At 37.0% G+C, this 21240-nt stretch overlaps 1 pseudogene; it reads left to right on the forward strand.

Moving 5' to 3' along the window:
• The first annotated feature begins 14082 nt into the window (after positions 1 to 14082).
• LOC149821246 (mediator of RNA polymerase II transcription subunit 32 pseudogene) lies at positions 14083 to 15487 on the forward strand (annotated as a pseudogene).
• The last annotated feature ends 5753 nt before the right edge of the window (positions 15488 to 21240 follow it).

Genomic DNA, 21240 nt, shown 5'->3' on the forward strand with positions numbered 1-21240 from the left:
AAAATTTTGGGGTTGGCTGAGGAAAAAACAATGGTATTTTCATGATGGTGAGGGCACAAGGAAGGTTTATCTTCAGCCGGTGGTTTTGATGAGGGAAAGGAGGCGGTGCATCGACGGAAAGGTCACGTCTATCGAGGACCATTCACATGGAACCTTTGTAGCGGTGCGGTGTTGAAAAAAGAAGGCGAAAACCCAAACTTTTAAAGAGAGAAATGAAGTGATGAACAAAATATTCACATATAAAAAATATATATAATGAAACAGAATAAGATACCATTTTCTAGGATTAGCCTTAGAGCTGCCTTTCCCTTTTTCTTCTCTTGGTTTCCGTTTCTTGACCCAATCACCCTCATGCACCTCTCTCGGTGGATGAGCAAAGGATGAAATGGACTAATATGGAGGAGGAAAGTTGATAGACATTTTTCAATGGTTTCATGAAAGTTTGGCAATTACACGAAATAAGACATGTTTTGCCAAACGGGGCTTTTTGCACCATCTTTGATAGGTTGTTGCTATACAACTCATCAAGGAGTTTTTTTAAGCATGATGCCTGACATCAGTTCGACTCGCAAGTTTGAAAACTTTTTTTTTAAAAAGTATTCACATTACAGGCAGCGGGGCTGCTTCACATGCCGCTCATCTTGGAATTTCTCGAGATGGGTGTGGTGGCCATCTCGAGAAATGTTGAGATGGATGGTGGTAAGCAGCTGAGCGCTGCTGCATAAAAACTGACCTCTTTAAAAAAATAAGGCAGGTATTTTTTTGTCAATAATTTTTAATATTTTAATAATAAAAATGTACTTTATTTTAAAAAAATATTAAAATAATGACAGTTTTGTATGCGTGTGTCCATGACATGTTCATATAACATATGTTTGGGAGCCCATTAGTGCAAAAAAACCAGAGGTCCCTCTTACTAAAGAATATACTGTCTAGACCTTGCAGCAAGAAATGTGCAGAACAGGTGATCTGCAAAATCACTTTAAGAAAAGTGATTTGGCATCCTCACCGTCCACAAATTGCATAAAGACGGTTGGGTCTTGTGGGATGACGTAATGAACGGTGAAGAAGTCGAATCACTTTCTTAAAGTGATTTCCTGATCTTCTCTACTTGTGACATCACTTCAGCTTGATGACATTTAGCTCTTACCTAATGAGGGAGCTTAAGACTTAAAGAGCTACTTGTGGGCTTTTAAAAACTAACATTATGGAATGACTGATTTCTTCCTTTAACTATAAATAGGGATGGCAGTGGGGCGGGGGACAAGGTCTCCACCCCCGCCCCGCCTCAAGATTTTATCCTCCACCCCCGCCTTCATCCCCATTTCATGTCCTCCATCCCCGGTTCAAACGGGGATGAGGCGGGGCGGGGATATTGCGGGGAAAAGTGGTTGGGGCGGGGATCGTGGCGGGGTGGGGAAAAGTGCACGTCCATCCCCGCCTCCATCCCCGGACGGGGATGGATTTTAACCTTTGTCCCCGCCTCCATCCCCGTTTCATATCCTTCATCCCCGGTCCAAACGGGGCGAGGCGGGGCCCCGCTTTCCCCCGGTCCACTGCCATCGCTAACTATAAAATTGAGGCTGTTTTCTTGGGTACTCGTGAAAATAAAATAGTTGTGCACCCGGTCCTTCCACTTTTGATTTTCCATAACATCATCCTCCTATTCATGCTGCTGCTTCTCTTCCTTCTCATCATCGGCTCAACCTGACCTATGGCAACCAACACAAACTTCTCTTGTTGCTGTTTAATTAAAGAAGCATCACGCGGGGTTGATTTTGTGCTTTACAGGTTTCGTAAGTTACTCGCATTTCTTATAAGAAAGCTATAAACGATACAAGTTCCTGCTTTTTTTATTTATTTAGATGATGATCATCACATTTTCATTGACCGAACCATCCCCTCAATATTCCGTGCAAAAATATTCCAAACGGGAAACTTTATTCCTCCTATGAAAGAACCCAATTCCTCAAATAAATTTCTAACATGTGTTAGTTATTCAAACCCAGCGTTACATCGGTGTGAGGTTTTTCTAGAAAAGCAAAGTTCCTGCAAGTTGAAAAAAAAAATTGTTTTTTGGATTTTTTTTGAAGATATCCTTTTTTTTTTTTTAGATTTAGCAGTTTTTTAATCATTTTCTTAAAATCCATAATTGCCAAAGACGGGTACAGGGTACTAGTACCCTAGTACTGGTATGTGATGCCCTCAAAAGTTTCGGGTACGTTTCCATGATTTTCTTAACATTGGTATGAGTTTCTAATGAAATTGATACGAGCTCCTAGAAATTAGACCTCATTATTTACCTTGTAAGAATTTTATAAAAACTAAGAACAAGAGCAAAAAAATAACTTTAAAAATCAAATAATCACATGACTTTGCCATGTATAAGTATAACAATGGGCTAACCTTTCAAGCTATATGCAAAAGATTGAAAGCAAAATGTTTTAAGACAATAATCAAATAAAAAAATATAAAAATATATCAAACTAAATACAGAAGAACTGTAAGCAAAAAAGTGCAGAAAAAGCTACTCATGTAGAGAATGAAGCATGAAAGCCCATTCATGCAGGATATCCATTATTGTGAAAAGTAGCTGATTCATAAGGTAACGAAGAATCAAGTTCAAAATATATCATAAAATGAATAGTTGGATAGAATCTTTAAATATGTAAGCATTATTAAAAAGGTTCAGCGAGTCAAATTTCATTCGAACTCCTCCGCACAGTATTTAGCTCTGTCATTGGCTTCAACAAGAAAGAGAGTTTTGTACCTGCATCAACTAACCGAGCTCTCTTCTTTGTTGCTTCTTTCTTCCTTCAAGTGCAATCTTGAAGGACTAAGATAAATCCATGTTCTTAAGCTTTCCTTTCTCTTTTGTCTAATTAGTTTTAGAGTTAGAACTTAGAAGAAGCCTAGTTTTGTATTTAGTATATTAGTAATTTACTATAATGTGAAAATGTAGTTTTGTATTTAGTATATTAGTAATTTACTATAACGTGAAAATCAGTGTTGTGAGAGGCGTACGCCTCAGTACCTGAAGCGTACGCCTCAGAGGCGAGGCGCACGCTCAAGGTACTGAGGCGTTGCTGTGATGCGCCCCTCATCAACCTCCGACCAGTTGTGACCACCGACCACCGGAGTTGCTGTGCTGCAGCTGCTGCTCAGTCTTCTCCGACCACCGGACGAGCGGCATATCCCTCGCTTCCGTACCAGCTGGGCGCGTGGTCCTTCTCTTACTGCCTCCCCTCCCACCGCTTCACTTCCATACCAGTTGTGAGAGGCGTACGCCTCAGAGGCGAAGCGCAGGCTCAACGCCTCGCTTCGCCTCATCGCATTTAACAACCTTGGTGAAAATGACTGCCACCACCATTTAAGAAAACTGCATAAGAAACTTGTTTCCTCTACACTTAGCAAAGGGTTTTTTACCTAACAGAAACCAGTTTCATATAAATATGGTTTTTGAAACGGGTTTCGTACCAGTACTTGAAACTGGTACCTCAGAAACGGGAAACTGGCGTTTCATTGCAACTATGATAAAATCACAAAATTGTCACAATATGGCAATAAAATATATATTTCAAGCATATCTTAGATATTTATGACTAATTGACTATGAACCAAACCAGGCAACTCATATAAAACCCAAGATTTGAATTGGGCCCCATCCTCAAGGGTTTGTATTGTTTTCAGTTTCCACTTAGATGCATTAACTCCACACAAGGTCCAAATGCGTAGGAACATGTCAAAATTCCTATCATTGTGTTAGACAGTGATGAGAGGGAGATGATGACACAAATTGTATCTCTGAAAAAGAAATGTATAAAATACATATATGTTCTGCTGATTACTTTTATGACACAAATTGTTGTGTTGTATATCTCTAAAAAAGAAATGTGTAAAATACATATATGTTCTGCTTATTAATTACTTTTCCTTGAATCAAGCAGAACAATTACAAACAAAGAGATATATGTCTGCTGATTACTTTTCCAGCAGAACAGTTACAAACAAAGAGATATATGCCTGCTGATTACATGCTGATTACTTTTCTTTGAATCAAGCAGAACGGTTACGAGATAGACTCCTATCATTTTGGAAAGATATCTTTTCTATTCTAAAGATATAGACTAATGGGAAATGGTAAGTGATGATAAAAATGGTAATGCAGTAAATGCTAATATGGCCCCTTAAGTTGGAGCATGCAGATCTAGCATGCCCAACTTGGATTTGAAGGCAGAAAGTTGATAGCTGCCCAAAGCTTTGATAAAAATATCATAAGAATCGGTGGGAACATATCAAGTATGGATCAGTCCACTTTGGATCTTTTCCTGAATGAGGTGACAATCTAACTTGATGTGTTTTGTATGTTTGTGATAAACTGGGTTGGCAGTGATGTGGAGGGTTGCTTGGTTGTCACAGTACATGATTACGGGGTAGGGATGTTGCACCCCGAGGTCGATCAACAGGTACTTGACCCAATTGAACTCACAATTGGCAAGTGCCTTGAACTTGTATTCAGCTTATGCTGAGAAGCAGGAAACTATGGACTGTTTCTTCGATTTTCAAGATATTGGGTTGAATTCAATCATGATGCAATACTCGAAAGTGGATCTATGAGTCATTGGAGAAGATGCCCAATCAGAATCACAATACCCAATAACTTCTACCTGGTTGGATGCATTCATGAGTATGCCTTGTCTAGGAATTTCTTTAACATATTGTAAGATCCCGAGAGTAGCATCCATGTGGGGAGTGCGCGGTTGGCTGAGGAACTAGCTCAAAATATGAACCACAAAGAGGATATCCAACCATGTGATGGTCAAGTTGACAAGGGGCCCGATTAAGCATCAGCATTGACTGGGATCCTCAAGGACGTCGCCCCCTTCATTATCAAATTTGAGGTGCTGCTCCATGAAAAATTTGCACGATCGGGCTCCCAAGTAACCCATATCCTCCAATATATCTAATGCATACTTTCTCTAAGATAGAAATATACCTTTCTTGGAGCGGGTCACATCAATGCCAAGGAAGTATTTGAAGTGACTGAGGTCTTTGAATCAAAACCGATTATTGAAGTCTCTTTTGAGACATTTGATTTTGGCTATATCACTACCAGCAATAATAATGTTGTCAACGTACACCAAAATGAAAAGCTGGCTTTGTTTCTTGATTCGTGAGAATAAGGAATAGTTTGCCTTAGAATGAATGAAACCGAGTTGTTTTAGGTATGATGACAATTTGACAAACCAATTCCTCGATGACTATTTAAGACCATAAAGAGATTTCTTGAAGCGGCAAACACGTTGCGCCCCCTTACTAGAGAAATTAGGAAGCAGATGCATATAAACCTCTTCATCTAAGTCACCATGTAGAAATGCATTATTGACGTTAACTTGGTATAAATGTCAATTCTGAATAGCAACAATAGCAAGTAGACATCTGACTGTAACGAGCTTAGCCACCAGAACATATGTCTCATTGTAATCGAGACCTTTGGTTTGTTTATACCCTTTTGTTGCCAAGTGTGCTTTGTACCTTTCTATGAAACCATCAAGTCTATACTTGATTTTATAGACCCATTTACATCTAATGGGTTGCTTCCCTTAAGGTATGCTAGTATTTCATGGCTTGAAGAAAAGTTTTGGGTTCATGATTTTGGGTGATGGCTGCTAAGAACACTTGGTGAGAGTGAAAGAACTTGTTGTAGGAATAGTAATTGAGAGGATAATTAGTGCTTGAAACCATATCACCCGAATTGTCAAATTGAAATATAAGAGCTGTCGAGTAGCAACTAAAATCCTTGATATACGATGGTGTAAAACCCATAATTTTTTCGATAATTTATGAGAAATAACCATGAATTAAGACTAAAATATTATTTAAAATTAAGATAATGATTAATTTATAATTCAAACATTTATTAAGATTCAAAATAAATTTTAAGTTGAGAATTTATTCTAAATCAAGGTTTTTATCTTTAATCAGATTAAATCTAGATTTAAGCTGAACTTAAATAAAAACTTAATTTGAGTTTTAATATTAGTCAAGATTTGAACTAAATATATATTTTAATTTAAAGTCTCATTGAATTTCGATTTCAATTTCTGAAGTTTTATCAATGCGAATTCTGATTCAAAAATTCAAATTCGAATCAGATTTGAATGTAAATTTAGATTTAATAAATATGTCTCAAATATTATAATTATATATGAGTTTGATTCAAATTTAGACCAGGACTTAATCGAATGTTAATTTAAGCTTGAAATCTAATGTACGAAACTAAAATAAAATAAAACACTCAAAACAACAACAGGTCCTGCTAACCCTAGTAGAAATCATTTTTGAAATGCATCTTTGAGAAAACAATATTTTTAAAAGAGAAATGCAATAATGATAATTTGACTTAAGCATTGTATTAGAGGCTTTGTAGGATTTAGAAAAAACATTAAATATGAAAAAAATACCCTACACACCCAAGGGTCTCGTCAACCCTATTGAGTTTTGAATTTTTCAAAAATTATTTCTGAAGAATTCAAATTAACCCTTAAAGAATATTAAAAATAAATAATTTACATAAATGAAAGTTTAAAAAATTATAGATGAAATTTAATTCAAATTTGTTTAATGTCATTTCATTTAATTCACATTTGAATTCGTAAAGAATTGAATTTGAATTTAATTAAAATTAATTAAGAATTTCATTTAGTGGAATGAAATTCAAAAATTAATTAGATTATATAATTTGGTAGGAATCCATAGGTAGACCATCCCATCCTATGTGGCATCCAATTTAAACATTAAAATATAATAAGAAAATAAAACTTTAAAATCAAGTTAAATCAAAACTTACCAAAAATCAAACATGAGACTTAAAAGTCAAAAGTTGCTAAATTAGAAAAAAAGGCCTCCCAAAGGAGGGGGACGCCCATTTCAATTTAAAAGGGGATGGTTGGACCAAGGTAAAGAAAAAAGAAAGAATGAAAAAAGGAAAGAAAGAAAAGAAAAAAAAAGAATTATAAAAATATATATATGTAGACTAGTCAACTTGCTTGCTAAGCGAGCAATTTGACATTTTGTTTTTTTTTTAAAGGGCTTGGCCAAGAGGGTTGACCAACCCTTATACTTTGTATATATTGTAATATATATAGTATATACTATGGTATATATATATATATATATATACAATATATATTATATGCTTAAGCTAACTATTATAAAAAAATATCGAATAGGAAAAGAAAAGTCTCATATAAATAATATTTATGTCCACACTGAAAGAGTATTTCGATATCTCCCATAATAAAGTTGATCTTGTGAATTTAGTATCATTCATCAACAGAAGTGTCTCTTGAATTGCTAGTTTCATTTTGTTCTTGCATCTTTCTCCACCTTCATCACAATGTACTTTAGCTTATGAGTTGAATATAGTTAATTTTTTTCTCACGTCGTAAGTAGAAGACATGCGATATGTTGGTTCTATTTGATAGTTCTTGTTGCAAAGATCTCAAAGAGGCATCTTGTAATTTTATTATACAATATTAGATAAACTATGAAATTAATAAAGAAAGGTTAAATTTAATAATTTGTAGTTACCACAATTGTCAAATTCACAAGATAATTAGCATCACCATTTAAAATTACTTCAGCATGGTCATTAAAAATAACTTTCATAGATTTGTTAGATGACTCTGTAATCCCAAGAGTGAGCGTCATCCTGGATAACATTTGTGTGAACATTAATAATATATGTTGATATATATATATATATATATATATTAAAAACAAAATTTATTTTATTTACTGTTTAATCACTTATTTTTTTGCATTGCACTTCATGCATATGCTCGTAGCATCACTATTATTGATATTCATGTTACATATGTTACAAGCATCATACCATGAGACATTGTCAAAATCAATAAATTCAATTTTTGCATTTCACTTTATAAATGAATCACCAAAACACATAAATAAGAATATACATAGATATGTACATACAAAATTTTGCTTATTAAAAAAAAAAATGTCATGAGATTTGTAAGTTACATACCTCATGTTCAATCTTTAATAGTAATTTCAATATGTCATATCTTGAGCAATATCTTGAAAGATATCATTTATCTATGTTTAATCTTTTTTCTAGGTAAGGAAAGAACCAAATTTAACTTTGAAGCATATGATTGGTCATTTTGAATCTCTCTTATTGTTGCTAGAATACTTGAATCTTTCATCCTAAACAAATACATGAAATGCATGTGCTAAAAAGCTAAAGTAAAAACAAAACAAAACAAAACAAGACAGAATAATAGTGATATGAACAGTTTAAAGAAAGAGAAAGAGGGGTTATAGCATTCTCTTTATGCAAAGTTAAAATCAAGAGGGTAGTGGGCCCTCTTGATTAAGAGGGAGTCCATGTAGTATGGACTCCTATATAGGCAATGTAGGTGGAACGTCCCCTACATTGCCATCATGATTAAAAAAAACAACAAACATAAAAAAAATAAAATAAAAGGAAAGCTAGAACCTATAAAAGGGACCCCTTTCTATTTGCTTTGAACTCTCTCTTTCTTCAATGCTCTCTCTCCCTTCTTCTTTTTCTTCTTCTTAAGAGAGGATCAACCTTTATTAATGGTGAAAGTAAGGCTATAGGAAGAGGAATCTACTAAGGCACCAGGCTGACTTTTGTGAATCACATACATGTATGACTTTAATATTATTTTTCGATGATTTGAGGTAGGGGGATCTATACTTTTCTTGCAAACCAGAATTTTTAGCACAAATTCTATGGGTTTTTAATAAGCATAGACCCTAAACAAACCCTCACATACGTGGGTTTGGCTTAGGGCTATCAAAAAATGGGAAAAAATTGTTTTTTCGAAGGAAAACCAACTTGAAAATACATTTAGTTTCTCAGAAAATAAAACCATAAAATTTTAAAATACATAAATTAGGCTAATATATTTATGCAAATTTTGATTTGGGTCAGTGGTATATGATATTCTAAATGTTCTGTAAAAATTTAAAGAATTTCCATGGTCAGAATATTTAGTTTTTGTGAAATTAGTTTTATCAGATTTTTCAAAGAAAAATTGGTAAATTTAGTAAAACCCATGAATTTCGTAATTAGATCCATGCAATATTTAATTGAAGTTAGTAGATTATGTTCATGTGTATATTTTGTAAATTTTTCTGAATTTTAATTGTATATGAATTCCATGATTCATTCATTTAATTGGGTATTTTATCAAAATTAATTCTGAGGAATTAAGCCATGATCAAGATGGGTTTATTTTTTTGGCCAAACGACTAAGAAAAAATATGATTTGTCCAACTTGAAATATATTACACTTAGATGTGTAATTTTATTTAAAATTTTAAAATAATTTATGTTAAAAAAATATGGGTGTACGGATTTGGGTGATTCGGTTTGGCCCAACCCGAATGCATAGACCCAGTATGACAGCTTTTCGGCTAGACATCCTACCAGTAAAAAGCTCATAACTTCCTTGTCCAGAAAAGTTTTGGTGAGTAGTTTATTGCGTTAGAAAGCTAACAAAATTTTCTATCTACTATGAAATTGTGAGCTTTTTTTATAGACTGAGCACGATTCTGTGATAGTTAGAATATAAAAGTACATGTTTGTAGTAAAATGTTCATAACTTCCTCGTACAGATGAATTTTTATGAACGGTTTATGGCTATAGAAAGCTGACAACATTTTGTACAATTTAGAAAAATCTCAACTCTATTCACTGACTAAATTTTTTTCTGTTAACTCTATTATAGTCGGATAGAATTGAGAGTTTCACAAATCAAAACCGGTCTAAGGACCGAACCCCGATACTTATGTAGTTCATTAAGCTTTACATAATTTCACTTAATTCAATCAATGTACAGAATGTGAATGCATGAAAATGTTTGATTTTATGCAAGGTATAATGTGTTTATGATAAGGCATGCATGTATGTTTAAATGATAAATATGTTTGCCCAAAAGGGGGCTATGCGCAAGCAAAGAACCGAAGAGTTCGAATTGTGTAACATGTTTATGAATGTTAATAGAATCCTCACTAAAATTGTATGAAAGTCCATATGATTATGATGATTATGATAATGATAATGATGATGTTGACATGTATGCATGAATGAATGCCAAGTAATGAATGAGATTCACATTTATGCATATGCACATGTTTCTGTTTAAATGCATGAATGAAAGAATGTTTCAATGCCAATGCTTTATACGTGCATCCATTGCCTTATTAGGGAATGAATCCTTTTGATGGATTCGATTTTGATGACTTTGTGTAAGACAGTAAGTTAATGAAGTAAAATAATGTAACATCACAAGTAAAAGTAAGGGCTTATAAAGAGAGGAAAAATAATACATCCAGCTTCATGAAAGTCTATTTAAGCACATAAAGTTGCTCATCCTCATCCACGAAGATAGGAAAAACCTCTATAATAGACTACAATGTAGAGAGTAAGAAACTTATGAGTGAAAATCTGATGCATCGAGATTAAAGGTGTTGATAATCTCTCTCAAATTATTGTCCCTCACCCTGTCCCTAGTGAAAGGTATCTGGCTAAGCCAAAGCCACTCCTGTATGTAAAACACTGCTTGAGCCACGACCCTGAACCAGATTTTCTGTCTGTGTTGTACCCACAAGGTTAAGAAGTGATAACTTAAGATGTATGTGCATTAGTTAGGCATTCCATGCATCATTTAAGAAAGAACATGTAATTAAAGACAAAAATTTGTACATGCATTCAGTGGCTTCTGCATTTGGTAAGTTTACACATTTTATTTGCTTTGGATGAGTTAATTGATGCATACCGGTTTAATGTAGTGAGTTGTACACTCATGTCAGTTGTGTAATTGTATGAGTTATTCTTTAAATTTAAATTATGAAAAGTTTGATTAAATTCTTGTTTCGTATTATGTTTCACAAGTTTAGTATATTTCACCCTATTGAGACATGTTATGTCTAACCTATATGATTTAATATTTTTCAGAAATTGAGTAGATGCTTGCATGCGAAGGTGAGAAGTTACGATAGGGACCGAGCTTACCTTTCCTATACCTTCGAAAATTTTGGACTCTGATTGTTTATTTAATTTTTATTTCAAGGGACAAATGCAATTAATTATGAATGGTTGTGGACTTTGATTTATTTTATGTATGTTAAAATTTATTTCTTTTAAATTTTCACAATCGTATGGTTATGAATGGTCACGAAAAGTAGCACACCAAATTTTAAACATGTTGAGTTTTTTCGTTGTATTTATTAAAGTATTTCAAAAAAAAATCCACCATTTTTGGGGTTCTAAAAATTGGGGTGTTACAGATGGTGGTTGACGGTCTCTGGTGGATTTATGGATTTGAGGTGTTTCATGGGCATCACTTTAGATTGTGGTGTGTGTGGTACCACTATCTTCTTGGGATTGATTCAGATTTTGTGACATTGAGAACAACTACAATGGACTCAAAGCATTGGTATTGGGTTGGAAATTCTTGTGGCTCAAATATGAGAATAGGCAATACATTGACATCCTCATGATTAGGAGGTGTATGATCTCGAAATGAAAAAATGTTTTTATAAAATTTGACATCTCTACTAACAAAAATTTTGTTTGATTCAAGATCATACACTTTATACCCAATTTGACCATACGTATATCCCACAACATGTATTCTCTAGCACGATTGCCCAATTTATCGGTATAATGAATGTTATAGGCATAACACGGACATCCGAAAACCTTCAAATGATCATATTTAGGAGTTTTGTTGTGCAAAACCTCATATGGTGTTTTACTCATCAATGGTTTTGAGGGGAGGCGATTTATAATGTAACCAGCAGTAACAACACATTCCCCCCAAAAGTTGATTGAAAAGTTGGCCTGCAAACGGAGAGCACGAGTCATGTTTAATGAATCTCTATGCTTTTGTTCAACAACTCCGTGTTGTTGTGGGGTGGCCACACAACTATGTTAATGATTGATTTTCTTTCTTCTAAGATATGTGGTCATATCATTAGAGAAAAACTAATGTACCATTGTCAGACCTAATACTTAGAACATTGGAACATTGGTAATGAACTGGGTTTCAATAATGACAATAAAATTTTGAATAACATCAAAAGTTTTGGACTTATGTCTCATGAGGTAAACTCATACGCAATAATTATAAACATCCACTATGGTAAAAAAATATTGGGCTCCTGTCATGGATAGAGTTTGGTATGCCCTCCATATATTGCAATGAATGAGTTCAAACAATTTGGATGATGATATTGAACTATGGGGAAACAATAATCTTGCTTGTTTGGCTTTATGACAAATAACGCAATGGCCATTTGATATGCGTTCATGCACAATATTAGAATTAATAAGAACTTGCAATATGGAATTTGACAAATGTCAAAGTGTAAAATGCCAAAGAAAAGGGAAAGATGAAGATGAAATACTTAAAACACGATTACCATCGATCTCAAGAATATAGAGGTTGCCCTACAACCTACCTACCCCAATCTTCTTCTTCGAGTGCGGGTCCTGAAATAAACAATAACCATCCTTGATTATGACCTCACATTTTAAATCATGAATAAATTTGCAATAACTGAAAGAAGGTTAAATCAAAATTGAAGAACACATAAAACATTAGTCAAGGCAATTTGTGGGGATATATGATGTTGCCAACATGTGTCACTGGAGTGAATATCATTTGGAAGGCCAATTGGAGGATACAAAACAACAACAGGAGATGTAATATTAGACAATGAATTGATAATATGGTCAGTGGCATCCGAATCAAGAATCCAATATTGAGACATGGATAAGCAAACTAAAAATTTAGGAATATTACTTGTGAGATTGACCATAGGTGATGAGGCTGGATTACCTAGATTAACAAAAGACATGATTTTGTCATATTGCTCTTGGGTGAATTGAAGAACAATGGAATTTGGGTTCAATTTCTCAGGTTCTGTTATGACAACACTTGCATTTTGGCTAACTTGGTCGTTGAAACAAGCATTGGGAGTATTCCTTGGCCGATTAGGAAAATCATGCAAGTGGTAGCATTTCACCATGATATGACCTAATCTGCCACAATGCTCACACTTGGGTCGGGTGCGACCCTGGGGCATCTTTGAGGAATTGACTTTTACAAGATATTCATTCCTATTAATATTGGCAGCAACATATTTGAGGGTAGGCGTGGCTTGAAGGTCACATTGTCTTTCTTCTTGTACAATTAAGGCATATGCTTTAGAGACGCTTGGCAATGAACTCATGAAAAGTAACTGACTTCGAATGGCGTTATAACTGTCATTGAGCCCCATCAAGAACTGTATGAGTCTCTCTCGTTATTGAAGATCCTAGATGATCTTCATGATTCCATATGTGCATGTTGGAATGATGACATATGTGGTCATCTCATCCCATGTTCTCTTCAACTTGGTAAAATATGTTGTCATCAAAAATTGAGTTTGTCTCAAGTTAATAATCTCTTGTTGGGTGTGATAGATATTAAGAGCATTTGATTGAGAAAAGCATTCTTGGAGTTCTACCCATACTTCAGTGGCAGACTCTACATATAGATAATGCTTTATGTGAGATCCTTGTGCATCGAATTGAGTAGCCATGATAGTACCATGTTGTAATGATCTCATGCAACAACATTGGTCAAAAATGGATTGGGCTTGCAGATCATTCCATGAATGAATCTTAGCTTATTCTTGGCGCTTAAAGCCATGATCATGGCTTTGCTCCACATGGGATAATTATTTTTGAAAAGTTGTTGAGAAACCAACAAGGGGTTATCGGAACGATGAAGAAGGGGTTTGACATCGATTCTAAATTGGATGTCAACCATCCCCGAACACGTTTGCATCAACTGAGGTCATTGATGACATGTGATGACTGCATAATATGGTGATGTCAAGACATTGATGGCTGAGATTGGCAAGTGGGTGATCGCACACAAGGAAATCAATGTCGTTGTTAATCGGCTGTGATGATTCCCAACGAGTGGAGACATGTAGTGGTGCAGTAAACAAGTTTGAGAACTGTAGTGATCGATGGTGATGAACAAATCGAACCAGCGAATAGATGGCATGTGCTCTGCTTCTATCCGATCATGGCAGATGTTTGAGCTGCAGAGAAGAGAAGGGCTGGGCGGTGCTTGGGTGAACAGAAATGGCTGGAAACGTTGGCAGAGGTATTGCTCAGCGAACGAAGTGCTTGGAAGATCAACTCGAGCGAGGAGATACAGCCTGCTATGATACCATGTTAGAAGGTGATTAGAGGAAGATGATGACACAAATTGTTGTGTTGTATATCCCTGAAAAAAAATGTGTAAAATAGCTGATTACTTTTCCTTGAATCAAGGAGAACACTTACAAACAAAGAGATATACCTTCTACTGATTACTTTTCAGAACGGTTACAAAGAGATGGACTCCTATCATTTTGGAAAGATATCCTTCACATTCTGAAGATACACTAAAATATAACAGAAAAATAGTAACGGTTAGTCACTATTGATTTGTAACTATAGTGACCGTCTTGACCGTCACTAGAAACCCGACCAATGAAATAAAAAAAATCGAATGGCGACTGAGAGGGGAGACGAGACGAGAGGAAAAAAGGGACAGAGAGGCGAGACGAGCTGAATCTCGCACTCCTTTTGTCTCACTTCTCGCCTCGTAATGAAAAAACAGAATGAATCTGAGAGGGGAGACGAGCTGAAGCTCCCGTTCGCGAAATAGAAAGCCCTCGTTCTCTCTCGCAAGCAGGGGGATCTGAAGCCCTCGTGGTGAAGCAGCAGTAGAAGGAGGAGGAGGGTGAAAAGCGTGGTGGAGGCGTTGAACCAGGCGTTCTAAGACTTCATGGGGGCGGCGGAAGGCGTCTTCGAGTCCAACGAGCTCTCCGGCGACCACAAGTCGTCGGCGACAGACGCCTCCTCTTCACGCAGCGGTGGGAGCTTTTCCGGGTGGCGTGCCACCGCGCCGAGGAGTTCGTGGAGTCGGAGAAGCAGTGCATCGGGTCAGAGTGCTTGGTGGACGAGGCCACCGGCACCGTCCCCGCCCCCAGCCTCGCCCTCATCAGTGGCGTCCGCCTCGAGCAGATGAGCAAGGCTGTTCTCTGGCTGGTCATCGAGCTCCGGCAACCCCAACGCCGCTGCCGCCGCTGGCCATCGCCACTCCTCCGCTCCCTTTGACGCTCGCTTCTCCGAAGCCTCAACTCAATAGGTACAACCCAATCTGCAACTCTGCCTTTTTTTTTCTGATGTGAAAGGGTGTTGTTTCCCGTTGTGAATTTCCCTTCATTTTAGCTTCTACTTTTGGTTGGTTGATGAAGTTGATGAAATGAGTGTTTGGATTTCAGAATGGAGGTTGCAGAATTTGCATATGAGAATGAGGAAAGAACGGTGTAGTTTTGGTTTCTTGTGTTGGGGTGTCTTTCTGAGAATTGGGGATGATGCTTTTCGGTGAGTAATTGGAATCATGAGGAACTTCCTTTTTTATTTCTTTGATTCTTTGTTTTCTTCTGCTTAATTGGTAGGAAATTGTAGAAAGTGAGGGGATTTCTGTATTTGATCTTTATTTTGTAGAAACCCGTGATAAAATTTGTGTCCTTCAATTATGACAGCAAATGAATGCAACTTTTTGATGAGTATTGATGACAGATGCACATGTTTGGACGGTAGAGAAAAAGATTGATGTGTGTGTTTGAATTTATTTATGAGCGAAATCCTACTTGAAATGCAAAAGATGCAATTTCCAATGATAACTTGAATGTGCTCCAAGAAATACAAGTAGTATGAACTCATTGTGGTTGTTATAGGTTATTTTCCTTTTTGCACTTTTCCAAAGCACTTGAGTTCTTCAAACAATTCACACAAATAAACAATTTGTAGGGTGAAAAAGGATTCTCTTGATTTTTTGTATTTGAAGATGCCAACCACCACTTGTTTCTTTGTTTATCGCTTTCAATTATGTATTGTTGATGATGTTTCACATTTTATAGAGCTTGCAGAGTTTCTCCTACCCCACACCCCAACTACCCTTCAATTTTCAAGATGGAAGGTGCTTGGATCTGGGCATATTCATAATTTAAATCCTTCGTCCTGATCATTTCAGTATCTCTGAGAGATTGGTGTTTTACCTCTCCCTAACATCTTGAAATGCAAAATATATTGGAGATACTGTGTAAGACTTGATTCCAGCAGCTTTGACCTTATTGTCGCTAGGAGATGGCAGGTGTCATTGGCCTCAAGAAGCTGATGGCACAGGCATAGATGTTTCCTTTTTTGAGTCTATCCCATATTTTTCTATTTCTTATCCAAGAATACATGCTAGTCAAGGTGATTCATTCCCTCTTCCTGTTCCTCCTTTTCCATTAGAGTCTGTCAGTCTTGAGCCTCTTGTTCCCAGTCTGACTCTGTCTCGTTACAAAAATCCTCCTTTGGTATATACACATCGAGCTCCACCCAACTCTATGCCTGTGCCATCAGCTTCTCCAGAGGTGAGTGTTCTTGACCCTACTGACGATCCTCTTGTTGATGGTGATTTACCTATTGCTCTTCGGAAGGGAAAAATGCAATGTACACTTCATCCTATTTCTCAGTTTGTTTCCAAGGCAAGACTTGGTGAAAATATGAAGAATTTTGCATTAGCATTATCTGTTGCATCAGTTCCTCTAAATTTTCATCACGCTCTTCTAGATCCCAAATGGGCGAAGGTCATGCAAGATGAAATGGATGCACTACTTTCTCGGAGAACATGAGACTTAGTTGATCCTCCACCTGAGACTGATATTGTTGGTTGTAAATGGGTCTATACTATTAAGTATAACTCAGATGGATCGATTGAAAGGTTTAAAGCTCGCCTGGTTGCGAAAGGCTATAGTCAAACTTATGGGGTGGACTTCTTTGAAACATTCTCTCCTATTGCTCGTCTTGGGACTATTCGTCTTGTTTTGTCCGTCGCAGTGCACCATGATTGGTCTCTATGTCAGCTTGATGAGAAAAATGCCTTTCTGTATGGAGACTTGGAGGAGACAGTTTACATGCAACAACCTCTGGGGTTTGAGGTTCAGGGGGAGTGTCAGAAGGTATGCAAGTTGAACAAGGCAATCTATGGTCTCAAACAGAGTCCCTGTGCATGGTTCTCCAAGCTGGCTGAGGTCATGCCAGCATTTGGGTTTGTCTGATCTGCTTCTGACCACTCTCTTTTTATTAAAAAGACTTGCACAGGGATTGTGGTCATGATAGTATATGTTGATGACATTATAGTCACAGGAAGCAGTGAAAAAGACATTTCTGAGACAAAGTCTCACCTTCAGAAACACTTTGTGACTAAGGATCTGATATTTTTTAGGCATAGAGGTTGCAAAGTGTAAAGAAGGATTGGTTCTGTCATAGCGTAAATATGTCTTGGACCTGCTGAAGGAGACAGGGATGTTAGGTGTCAAACCTGCAAGGATTCCTATGGATCCCAAGTCTCAACTGTTTGATGAAAAATCTGAGTACATGGACTGTAGCCGTTATCGCTCCTTGGTTGGCAAGCTATTATATGTGACTGTGACCAGACTTGACATATCTTTAGCTGTGAGCAAGATAAGTCAATTTATGGACAAACCTACAAAGGCTCACTGGGAGGCTGCAATGCTGATTCTCAAATATCTAAAGTTCTCCTCTGGTAAAGGACTATGGTTTAAACAAAACCCTTCTTTAGATGTTACTGCCTATTTAAATGCAGATTATGCAGGGTCGATTGTTGATAGAAAGTCCACAATTGGATTCTGTGTGATTGTTGGAGGGAATCTGGTTACTTGGAGAAGTAAGAAATAAACTGTCGTTGCCAGGTCAAGCGCTGAGTCAGAGTATCGGGCTATGACTCAAACTGCTATTGAGATGATGTGGGTTAAATCTGTATTGACTGATCTCCAAGTGAAAGTCTCGTTACCTATGGAGATGATATGTGATAATCTATGTCACATGGGTGCGGGTGCGGCACTTTAAAAAACCTTGGGTGCGGGTGTGCGGCAAAAAGAAAAAAGAATATATATAAAGGGGGTCTGGGGGTTCTTCTCATTAAATTCTTGTGATAAAATAAACATGATTTTTGTGATAAGCAAAAATGGGTCTTTTCATGGTTTTTCCTTAATCGACCATTTCTTTTTTATGCCTAAGAGTGTTAAGTTTGTGAAATTTCATATGGTTTGGCCCGAGTTCCAATTAAGTTAGTATTTTTCAATGTAAAAATGATAAAAAATATTATTTTAGCAGGTATGGTTTGGATCTGATTTATCATTTATGTAATCTTATAAGGTTCGGGTATGGTTTCTCTTATGATGAGTTCAATTAGACTTTAGTCCAGGATCCTGGTATGGTTTCTTATGATGGATTCCATTAGACTCAAGTCCATAACCCGGTACCATTATCTCATATAGGGTTTGAGTTTGATTTCACTTAAATCCGAACCAAACCCAACCCAACCCGTTGACACCATGAAATTGAAAGTGGGCCTAACCACGAGCGATAATGTGGCGGGGCCAGCGCTTCGCACTCATAAGAGTAGTGATAATAATCTCTCTCTCTCTGATGCGATGATCGAGGTGGAGAGGTGAATGTGAAGTCTGTACAACTCATTTAATTCATGCCTAACAGAGCACAACATTGAACCAGTCATTTAATTCATGCCCCAGTTTGGGTCACCTTTCATTCATTGCTCTCTCTATGTTGCCTTTGTTTTCGTGCTGCTTGTGATCTTTTTGCCTCCTGAGGAAGAAAGAGCAGCAATTGGGGTTTTCGAATCCTACAGAATACTTTTGAGTATTTTATAGCTAAAGGAGTCGATCACACAACACTCTTTTGGCTCTCCTTCGTCCGAGAGAGAGAGAGAGAGAGAGAGAGAGAGAGAGAGAGAGAGAGAGAGAGAGAGCTCCATATTATGAAAAGCAAGGGTTGAAGGACGACTGAAGAAGACGAGATCTTGGTCGATTACATCAATAAGAATGGCCATGGCAGCTGGCACTCCCTTCCTAAACTTGCTGGTACTCTTTAATTTCCTACTTGTTCATTCTTTCTTCTTCTCCATCTTTGTTTTCTCTATTATTTTTTTCTCTTTTGCTTCTCCTTGGTTTTAGTCCGTTTCATGGGTTTCTTTTTTTTTTAAAGGATCTCTTGTCAATGAAAATGTTGTACTTTGTTTAGTGTCACCCATGGTATTTCTTGAGTAAAAAGAAGAAATATATGAAGGGGGCTTTAAAATCCCAAACAAGCATTACACAGTGAATTATGTACGGGTTGTAAAACATCACTTTCACAAACACCGAACACTATAGAGTGGGATTTCTATATCGGTTTTCATTGTAGAGATTTGCAAGCATCCAAAAGGGGGATTTTAAAATTCTGCAGCCCATTTCATAGGGCAATTTTTAAAAAAAAATCCAAAAAATAGACCAAAATGATCCTGGGCGCGTTGACCACACCCAGGGTCGGGTTGACCGCACCGGGTGCGGCACCAGCACCCGCGTCGCGTCACCAGCACCCGCGTCGCGTCTCGTCGACGCGGGTGCGGCACCTGTTTGGCCGAATCCCTGTGACATAGGTGATAATAGAGCTGCTACTTATATTGCAAATAACCCTGTGTTTCATGAACGAACAAAGCATATTGAGGTGGATTGTCACTATGTACGTGACTGAGTACATTTGCACCAAGCATATATCTTCAGAGAACCAAATTGCTGATGTCTTCACAAAACCCATAGCGAGTTCAAAATTTTCAAAATGTTGTGACATGCTGAGCATTATTGATATATATGCTCCAGCTTGAGGGAGAGTGTTGAGAAGCAGTCACCGTACATATGCATATGCATATGCATATGGGTAGTTTGGTAACTACTTAAGAGGTCAGGGGCATTATTGTAAACAAGGTGTTTTAGTCTAATCTCTCTATTTAAGCGAGATTAGACCTAATGAGCATATACAATTCTTCCTCTCTCTCTCTCTCTCTCTCTTTTCTCTGATTTGCTAGAAACCCTAACCGGCTTCAACAAATTCAACCTATTACAAAATTTTGTTTAGACCAATCTTCATGTTGGAGTGTCTTTATTCATGCAGATGTATGGTTGTGCATTTTTTACTCTTTTGGAACTCCACTCAATGCCTTAGAGAGTTGGAGATATGGTTGACCAAGGCATTTATTTCACAATAGCAATTATGTGATATTTCTTAACAGTGTTACCCTCACCACGAGCTTTGGATGGCTTTCCATTGCCTGGTTTTTTATTTTAATCTGTTTCCTTAATAAGGTTTAATTTATTTGAATTTACAGGGGCATGTGTTTCCTTGTGATTTTATTGGTGCGAGGAAGACTCAACAACCAATATACTTGAAAGGTACTACCTTTAGTGTTGCAACACTAAGACAGGAGACCTTGCTTCAAAGCATTTGTAGGTTTATTATAGGAGACATGAGACCTTCTGCTAGTTGTGTTCATTCGGCAGCATTTGCAAGGTAACCATTCTTTCTTTGTTGATCTTTTTTGTTTTTCAATTATATTATGATTTGTGTGCTGGTTCTTTGTTATTTACCATTGAAAAATTTATCGATACGTGCCCATCGGCAATATCGATAGAACACTATGGTTGCAATTATTGATATTTTTGAATTACCATATTCGATGATGATTCGTATAATGATGGGATGCTATATGCATTTGGTTTGATTAAGTGGTGTTTTGATTATGTTTGACACATTTTGTTGAATATGGAATAGGTTGTGTAACCCATGGTTCTGAATTACGTGGTTGAGGTCTCACTAAATTCGCAACCCTGGAGAATTTTGATAATTTGGTTCTTATAGAGATGTCTTGGATTTGAGGATGCCTTAAATGGTATTCTTTGGTTACTATTTCTAATTATGAGCCTGAAATAAAGTTGCTTTAGGTTTTTTTTAAGCAAAGTTGCTTGAGATCTCCTCCCCCACCCCTTCCCTACCCGCTCTCAGGACCAAGCCCTCCGGATTCCGATGCTCCGTTGCCGCCACTCCGGCGAGGGCCATGAAGGACAGCACCCTGAAGACATTCAGGGTGAAGCAGATCGTCGATAGCTGCAGGAACCCCACGTATAGTTCGATCTGGTGATCTCTATAGATCGGCCGTCTTCACCCTCATTGTCTGATCATCCAAATGCCTGAAAATCATTCAGTAGGCACTCTGATTGTTAAAG

The sequence above is a fragment of the Nuphar pumila genome, chromosome 12 (genome assembly GCF_984573655.1).
Source record: "Nuphar pumila chromosome 12, dmNupPumi1.hap1.1, whole genome shotgun sequence".
NCBI lineage: Eukaryota > Viridiplantae > Streptophyta > Magnoliopsida > Nymphaeales > Nymphaeaceae > Nuphar > Nuphar pumila.